This window comes from Dipteris shenzhenensis, chromosome 33, assembly GCF_047967505.1.
Source record: "Dipteris shenzhenensis isolate YYH24624 ecotype China chromosome 33, Dip_SZ_1.0, whole genome shotgun sequence".
In the NCBI taxonomy this organism is placed as follows: domain Eukaryota; kingdom Viridiplantae; phylum Streptophyta; class Polypodiopsida; order Gleicheniales; family Dipteridaceae; genus Dipteris; species Dipteris shenzhenensis.
In genome coordinates, this window is record NC_141628.1 from 41,812,719 (window position 1) to 41,822,410 (window position 9,692).

The 9,692-nt window shown below is 42.4% G+C and overlaps 1 pseudogene across 1 annotated transcript; it reads left to right on the plus strand.

Annotated features, from left to right (window-relative positions):
• Positions 1-7,144: 7,144 nt before the first annotated feature.
• On the plus strand, positions 7,145-9,325 carry LOC147880118 (multicopper oxidase LPR1 homolog 1-like; annotated as a pseudogene). Its single transcript, XR_015540660.1, has 3 exons — positions 7,145-7,420; positions 7,648-7,734; positions 7,829-9,325. The product of XR_015540660.1 is annotated as a multicopper oxidase LPR1 homolog 1-like (transcript).
• The last annotated feature ends 367 nt before the right edge of the window (positions 9,326-9,692 follow it).

Genomic DNA, 9,692 nt, shown 5'->3' on the forward strand with positions numbered 1-9,692 from the left:
CAAAACCCACTTCAATGTCTCGTGTCACTCCTTTGGGGTCTCAAAGGTTGCAAGCCACTATATGTTCTTCTCAGATTGGACTGAGAAACCCAGCTCAACTTCCTCATCCCCTTGAGCAAAATGCAAGGCGTCGTTCATAATACAAATGCTCACCCTCTCTAGCTTGTGCTCTTTTACCAACTGAGCTTCATCCATTTTTATAACAAATACTAGCTTGCCATCTGTACAATGAAAGAGAAATTCAATAAGGATACAAAAATTAGAAGAAATAAAGTTGAATGTGAAGAGGGAATTTCTCTTACCTTCTTCTCTCATTCCATAGAGTTTGATCATGGCTCTCTGCAAATTCTCTACATCCACGTAAACAAATGTTATTGAAAGCATTCATCTCAAACATTTGGATGCCAGATTTCTTTTTACTCTTCTAAGTCATTGTGCCACTTACACAATGGTATCCTCCAAGATTTTCTCTAGCACATTGGTTTGTTTCTTGACGTGCAAGCCTTACAGACCACGGCGTTGGATATGGCAATGTAGATATCTTATACTTTTCCTCCATAGCAGACTTGAAAATTTTAAAAACAGAGTTGTAAGCTTCACAACTTACACCAGCAGCATCACAAGCTCCAAGCACCTCCTTTGCTTGGACAAGGCCCTTGAAATCCTTCATTTCCTCTCTAGCAACTTGTTTACGTAGCCCTTTTTGTCTAGGGTCCTTCAACACTTCCATGACATCACTTGGCTTTATTAAACTTCTTAGAACATATGAAGGATCACTATCATCCATTTCCATTGTTCCCATCACATCCTGCATGAAATTCCTAAAGTAGAGTACAAATGAGTCTTAGTGGAAAGAATGCAACACCACAAATATTTTGGAGTAAGAAATTTCATTGAAAATTTGGGGAACTAACCTTGCAGCCCATATACTCCTCTTTTGGGCACCACTATTGATTGACAATGCATCCATAGATTGCAATTGTCTTTTCCTCTCCTTCAGTTCCAAGGGTGTTCCCTTCAACTTTTGTACTCATTCTATCGACTTCTCTCATTCCTTCTCCATAGCACGTTGAATTTGGCGATAGATAGACCTTTCCAAATCTTGTTTGCTTTCAGTAAGCTTCTAAATTGATTCTTCCAATTCATGTTGCTCCAAGTCCAGTGCATGTGCTTTGTCACTGAGTTCTTTGTTTTGCAATTGGAGATCCTACATACTATTATGCATTGCCCCAATAGTAATATTTCCCAAATGTGCAAGCTCTTCTGCTTGGGCTCTCTGCACCTCGCTTGCTTGCATAGCCAATGTTTGAGAATGGTTCAATCGATTGCAATAACCGAGCAATCTAGCATGTCCCTTTCCAACAAACCAAATAACATCATGCACTGTATGAAAAGGAGGACTCTTTTGGGTGGCATGGTCTAAAGGATACAAGTTTCCATCCAACCAAAGGTCAAAATGCTTCTTCCCTTGCAATCAAACACTGTGGAGGACACTTTGAGGAGTTCCACTATATCCCAAAGAGCGTGTGCTTGCATATTCTGCCTCCAGTTGTAGGTTCACATGGTACTTGTTGGATATGTCCTCAAATGGTGCCATGAGTACTCAAAGAGAGGTATCAATGATGCAGGCTAAAATGTAGGGGAGAGATGGCAAAGATGGAGCAGTGAGAGGGAGAGAGTAGCAAGGAAGAGGAAGGAGGAGAAGCAGATGAGGGCAACAGGAAGAGCAGGAGGAGAGTAGGGTGACAGGTGTAGAAGGGAGGGAAGGAGCTGCTGTAGAAGGGAGGAGGAGGGGAGAGATGCTACAGGAGGGAGGAGGAGGGGAGAGATTCTGCAGGAGGGAGAAGCAAAGGAGAGGGATCCCGGGCGACTAGAGAAGGAGGGGAGAGGAAGGAGGGAGGAGGAGCCAGAAGGAGGAGGAGTAGGGGAGAGGGAGGAGGGAGGAGGAGGAGCAAGACGGAGGAGGGGAGAGGAGGAGGAGGAGCAAGATGGAGGAGGGGAGAGGAGGAGGGAGGGGGAGGGAGGGAGAGGGAGAGGGAGGAGCAGGAGGGAGGGAGGGAGGGAGGGAGGGAGGAGGGAGGGAGAGGGAGGGAGGGAGAGAGAGAGAGAGGGAGGGAGGGAGATTCAAAATTTGAAATTCAAATTTCAAAAAGTGCCCCCCTCTTCTCATTGATGGGGGGAGAGGTGGGCTCAAATGTAGGCTTAACCCACCTAGGTTGGGCTAGTTAGGCCTCTTTGGGACCCTCCAAGCCCCTTCCATTATAGCCCACTAAGCATTCCCTAATCCATTCCTTATGAGGCCCTTTTGAGACCCCAATTCTCCCCTAATGAATGCATACTCATTCAAAGTTGGAGTATGACTTGCTTAAAGATGAGCATCAGCGCAAGAAACAAATCAAGAAACAGGTAATCAAACATTCTAGCCACCAAAAGCTCTCCAATAAAAGTGTTATAGGCCACTTAAACTACTGCGAGTAAAATTTGTCTTGTTACTGCATGAAGGAGCTCGATCAAAGCAATTACTCTAGCATGCATGGAAGGCCCACCATCCACAAGTAGCACCATCACCACGTGAAGCCGAGTTTACTCGATGAAGGTTACAAGTAGCAGGAAGGTTGAGATGGATGCCAATACTGCCTAGCCTACGAGAGAGTTGCCCCTTGAAGACAAGCAAGATGGTCTTCCATTATCTTATTCCACAATGTTGCAATTCGTTAGCAACTCAACCCCTCATGAGATACTTCAAGAATCAAATGCGAAAGGTGTAGGCAAACATGCAAGAATAGATGAAGTGGTCCTAGCTGGAGATGAAGACAAGACTTCAGAGCGAGCTTCAGAGCATTCCACATTGGAGGGTACAGAAACTCTTCAAAGTACTAATCAAGGGGAAGAAAGAGAGGATGCTAAGAAAGATTTCCAAATGGTTGCATCCCGCAGTAGCAATAGAAATTGTCAGTATGGATAGGGTTGACCATGCTCTTCCCATGAAAAGCACTAGACTCAAAGAAGCAAAATATGGTGTTTGAAAGGCACACAAAGCTTTGCAATTACAATGCCACAAACAAAACGATGGGGGTAGCCATGCCAAGCCTACAAAGCCTATGTAAACAAGAGGGTGAAGAAGCTGAGGGTGCCCATAGCAGCATGTAGGCTTGCATCCATAATTGCTATTGTCTCTGCTCTTACCACTGCCATTGCCATTGCTTCTTATTTATATTACTTGAAGAAGCTCAAGGAGCAAGAACAGTGCAAGAGATGGTGGTATGAACGACAAGGGTAGCGGTGCCAAGCCTACAAAACCTATGTAAACAAGAGGGTGAAGAAGTTGAGGGTGCCCATAGCACCATGTACGCCTACATCCATAATTGTTGCTGTCTCTGCTCTTACCACCGCCATTGCCATTGCTTCTTATTTATATTACTTGAAGAAGCTCAAGGAACAAGAAGAGTGCAAGAGATGGTGGTATGGCGGCCCATTTTGAGTGAATACCATAAGAATGCATCACTTGAAACAAGCCCATTGCAACATAGTTTCCTTGTTTGTGCCTCCTTTGGATCCTTTCTTGAGTTTCGAATCAAGAACCAAATATCGTGGATCAAAAAAGAATTGGCAAAATTTTGCAAATTACGTTCCATTGAAGTGAATAATTGCTAAGTCTCACGTCTAAATCAATCAGCCTTGCATGCAAATCAGGAATCAAACAACACGGATCAGAAAAGAATCGGCACCGAGAATGCCTCATCATGGAAATCTCATCGGAGGGATCCCTGGCTAAAGTGGAGCCCTTCATGTGCAATCATCTAATAGGCAGATCCTACACCCCACTGACCATCAGGTTCGCAACTAATTATCATGGCCAACACCTGCGATAGGATGACTATTCCATCTGCTTTACCCCTGGTATTTCTCACCTCTTCGAAAATCCCCGACATTGATAATGTGCACTTTTCTGATAATTTTGTGCCCAGTCCTTTGTCAGATGGTTCTCCTTCAATGGACATTCATTCATTCTGAAGGAGCTGTTAAAATATGCTACAGGTAGTCTTTTTATGTGCTCTAGAGGAATTGTCAACCTGCATTAAAGATAGTCGATTCAAGAGCCCACAAGGAAGGGACTATCTGTACGCGTAGGTAGCGCAAGTAGGAGATCATGAGGCATAGTGCAAATATTTTGGAAGCTAAGAAAATGATGAAGAGGAAGAGCTAAAGTATTAAAGCAATATCAATACTTTTAGCGAAGCGTATGGTGACTCTAAGACCATTCTTGTGTATTTTGTGGTTAAAAAAGTTATTTCAGCCTGATACTTCAAATGATTTGAGAAGCTTTCAAAACCTACTCTAGCACATACTGAGAAAAGAACAAGAAGACCTCATAATGATTGATGGTGTGTCTCAGGTTGCCTTGATATGTAGAAGATACCCTAGTTCCTACATTGTACCCATGCAGATTTTTGCAAGCTCCAGGGCCACCCATGATCACGAACTCCCAAGAGAAAGTGCCCTCACCATGTTGATCGGTGAGTTTCGACCCATGATTGTAATGAACTACATTATTCACAACAAACATTGTTGAATTGGCAATGTTATTGACTACTACAATTGTTCCCTTGACATAGCCAAAAAGTATGGACAAGGCATTTGCAGTCCAGTGATCACATATTTGTACGCAACATGTTTGTTGAAGCTAGTTACAATTCCAGGTGCATCCAATAGGGCTTCAGGTACTATAAATGAACTTGTTAACATCCAATAGTTGCTATGTGTAGTATAATAAATTTGTTTCTCTTGCAAATTTAATTGCTAATGAACTCATAGTAGCCCAATTCTATCATGTCAATTCTTTAGAATACTAAAATTCAATCATAAGCTCTGCTACACCAATGCACATGTGCTTCATAAAATCTCATTCTTGCTTCTTCACTCCTAGTTACAAAAATTCTAAGGACTGATGTTACTACACCGTAGGCACATGGAGAGTTCAAGAGACAAAGCCTGTTGTCTTAGTGAGCTCTGCTTTTAATTGGATGTCAAGTGCACTCCTGTCTCTTTCTGCAAAGTAAACATGGTGTTTTCCTTCTTGCTTATTGAGTTGAAGAGACTACATCTTTCTTTTGACTTGCTTCTATATTCAACCCTTGAACATCTTCCCCTTCCTTTGTCTCGCAAATAAAATCATATGCTTATGTAAATTAGATATTGCTCATACTTTGGAAGGGTCAAAATCATCACGGAGAAAGGAGGGTCATCTAGGGCAAGTCATTGTGCAATATCCATCAACATTACAGGGTCTTTAAGAAGCAAAAAGATTGCATGAACACTTCAAATATTTTGATCAGTGTCGTGAAGAGTGGCTGTCAGCGAAAAACCATCTAGGATACATTGTAAGCCATTTATGAGCAAGGCATTCATATGAAAGACTTGTAAACTATAGCTCAAGAGTAGCAACATTACACGAAGGGACCATGACTTGATGAACCATTAGTTCTCACTAATTGTTCTTTGCTACTTTGACAATTAAGTTGTGATCCTCATCTTCCCATCATTCTCAATTGCTCAAAAGGTAAAGTTTTCTTTCATATTGGTTTTTCTTTTAATTGAGTAGACTAGCCAATTGCATATACTATGAATGCAAAGTTGTATTTATTGAATGCAAATGAAAAATTCTCTATGCTAATTGCCAACAACAAAGTGCAATGTACCAAATTCGAATTGCAATATGCTATATGCAAATTGCTATGTGCTAAATGTAAATCTATATGAGACCCAAGGAAGGGCATGCTCCATGGACTTATAATTTTTGGAGAGGAAGTGTGCCAACTCTTCTCCCACACAAATGTGTGGTTATGTGCTAAATGCAAAGTACTATAAGCCAAATGCAAAGCGCTATGTGCCAAATTCAAATAGCTATATGCAAAATTCAAATTGCTTTGTGCTAAATGGAAATTAAACTGAACCCAAGGAAGGGCACATTCCTTGGTCTTATAATTTTTGGAGAGTAAATGTGCCAACTCTCCCTTCCCCCATACAAATGTGTGGTTATGTGCTAAATGCAAAGTGCTATGTGCCAAATTCAAGTTTCTTTGTGCAAAATTCAAATTTCTATGTGCCAAGATCGAATTGCTATATGCTTTATGCCATATTCCAATTGCTATACGCTATATGCAAACGCTATGTGCTAAATCCAAATCTATATGAAACCCAATGAAGGGCACATTCCTTGGTCTTATAATTTTTGGAGAGGAAGTGTGCCAACTCTCCCCCTACACAATTGTGTGGTTATGTGCTAAATACAAAGTACTATAAGCCAAATGCAAAGTGCTAGCCAAATTCAAATTGCTATATGCAAAATTCAAATTGCTTCGTGCTAAATGCAAATTAAACTGAACCCAAGTAAGGGCATGCTCCTTCGTCTTATAATTGTTGGAGAGGAAATGTCCAACACGCCCCCACACAACTGTGTGGTTATGTGCTAAATGCGAAGCACTTCAAGCCAAATGCAAAGTGCTATGTGCCAAATTGAAAATGCTATGTGCAAATTTCAAATTGCTTTGTGTTAAATGCAAATTGAAATGAACCCTAAGAAAGGGTGCACTCTTTGGTCTTATGATTTTTGGAGGGGAAGTGTGCCAACTCTCCCTCCCAAAACTATGTGGCTATTTGCTAAATTCAAAATACTATGTGCATAATGCAATGTGATATATGCGGAATGCAAAGGGATATGTGCATATTTAAATTGCTATGTGAAAAATTTTAGAAATCAAAATGTGTACTTAAATGCTAAATTTATGAAATTCAAATAAATATATTCTCTAGTCAATACCTCCGAGCGAGTTAGTATGTACTGACTCCTGTACAAAGCTCACCGATCTGGTTACGGTGTGTAGCATGAATTGACTCATGTACTGACTCCTGCAAACGTGCATCAAATGCACGCTCAACGTGAAGCACGCTCAATGGACCTGAAGCATTTAGTTATCACGTAGCACATTCCTGCAAACGTGAATCAAATGCACGCTCAACGCGAAGCACGCTCAATGGACCTGAAGCAATTAGTTATTACGTAACACGTTCCTGCAAACTTGAATCAAATGCACGCTCAATGGACCTGAAGCTTGAATGCTTCATCTCCGGCCAGCCTCTATATAAGTCCGCACCTCGTTATCCAGATACCAGCATGGCAATGACGACCTCCTCTCATAAACTTCTCGTAATCGTGCTGCTTCTTAGTGTCGCAGACTCCATGCTTGATATCTCCCTAGCCCTTCATAATCCCCCTCCCCCTCCTCCCGATGCTATCGGAGTTAATTGCTACTATCCAAGCCCTGAGCTCGAGAAGTTCGTGGATCCCCTTCCTTTTCCTGCCACTTTGGATCTCACTCATGGTCGCCCCATCACCATCGGCGCTTACAAGATCACCCAGGTTTGTTTGCGTCTGCTGTGGCACCTCCGCTGCCCCGCATGAAACCGAAATGTCGCATATTTTGAAAGGAGTATTCTGATCTTCTAACGTCTTTCATAGCCGTTCTACGCCCACTGCATATATTTCTGTTCCAGCTTCTTTGATCTTCAGTTTTGGCTGACAGGATGACGGCTATGTTGTTTTCGTCTATATCGTTTCTTAATTCAAGCACGTTGCTACTGTTGCAGAAACTCCACCGTGATCTTCCCAACACAACGCTCTACGCATTCGGGACGAGCCAAGAGACCGCAACAGTCCCGGGACCTACATTGATGGTAAGGCTGGCATTTATCTGTCGTCCAGACCAAATAGCACTTGTTTACAACATAGAATGTAGAGTGATCAAATTGCTAACATGGATTTCTGCAGGCAAGGAGATATACTCCAGCGCACGTTCGGTGGGAGAATCATATCCCGGACGACCGTCCCTTTCTTCCCTTTCAAACATTTCTCCCATGGGCTAATCCTCGCTGAGGAGGCGTTCCCATTGTTGTGCACCTGCACGGTGCGGAGGTGGAAAGCATCTACGACGGCAATCCGGATGCCTGGTTTACCCCGAGGAACGAGACGGGGCACGCCTTTGTCACACAAAATTACACCTATCTCAACCAGCAGCCCCCAGCAGCTTTGTGGTATCACGACCACACCGTGGGCATCACCCGTTTGAACGTTTTGGCTGGCTTAGAGGGTCTCTACATGCTGAATCCCGCAACTGAAGAAGAAGGCCTTTCCTTACCAGTTGGCCTTCCGCTTGTGATCAAAGACCTGGGATTCTACGATAATGGTTCCATCAATCTGCCAGGGCCTGGCGTGATCGGCCCTATTAATTGGTGCCCTGAGTGGTATGACACTTGGCTAGTCAATGGCAAAGCATGGCCATATCTCCTCGTGTATCCCAAGCCATATAGGTTTCGCCTCCTCAATTCCTGTAACGCACGGTTCACCGCCTTGTATCTAAGCCTATCAAACAACATCACCTTGCCCATTCTCCAAATAGGTACTGATGGTGGGTTTCTTGCTGAGCCTTTAAATCTTAGCTCCTTACTTTTGTCCCCTTCAGAGAGAGTAGATATTATTGTCGACTTCTCCACATTTCCAAATGGAACAGAAGTGTTTCTCCGGAACATGGCAGTAGAACCAGATCCCATTGAGTTCCCTCAATTTAATACACCTCAAACCTCCGTTCTCATGAAATTCGTGGTGGTTACGAAAAACGGAACTGAGGAAGGAATAATTCAAGACTTGCAGCGGATCATCAACCAACCACCGTCAGTATTGCTACCAGTTTTTGGTACCCCTGAGTATCCTCCCCATGATATTAACAAGGTTAGAATCTTAATGCTGGCACCTCGCATGGCAGATGGAAAAATTTACCAGTACGTAATCAACAATCGTACTTGGGAAGATCCAGTGACAGAAACTCCCATAGTAGGAAGCACAGAGATGTGGGAGGTCATAAATGGATCCCCCTTCCCACATCCCATTCACATTCACCTTATCCGCTTCCAAGTGCTCAATCAACAATCCTTACTTGATGAAGAATATGCAGTAGGAAATTGTTCGGTACAGTTGCAGTATCCGAATGAGGGTAGTTGCTTCACTGAATATCCCAGAGCCCCATATTTCTATCAACAAGGATGGAAAGACAATGTAATCTTGTGGCCTCACCAAATGATTCGTCTACTTCTTCGGTTCACTAGTTTAGATGAATCTTCATTCCCCTTCGATCCTACAAGTGGCCCTGGGTATGTGTGGCATTGCCATGTAGTACAACATGAGGATCATTCGATGATGAGACCAATTAGGCTTCACTTTGATGAAGCTCATGTGATAGAAAATTAATTCTCGTCATCATCAAATATTTAATGAATGATTAATGATGCATGTAAAGCATCTCAACCATTTATTATTAAACATTATAGCTTGTTGCATTACTCGTTGCATTTTTGCAAATACTAGTAGATTGGCCCATGGGGTAGGCATGGGCTAGGGTTATACTTGAGAGCATTTTTTGTTTTCTTGAGAAGTATGTCACAATCCATAGTTACAAGCATCATTAAAGTCTAAAGCTTGCATTTTCAAAGATGTTGCACTAAATGTTCACCCAATTTTTTTGTTAGCAAATATTGCTCAAGCTTTCAAGAGAAAAATGATGCTCAATTCATCACATTTTATTTGCAAATTAGATATACATGATTGAAAAAAAAAATCAAATTAGAAAAGAAAAGGTTGC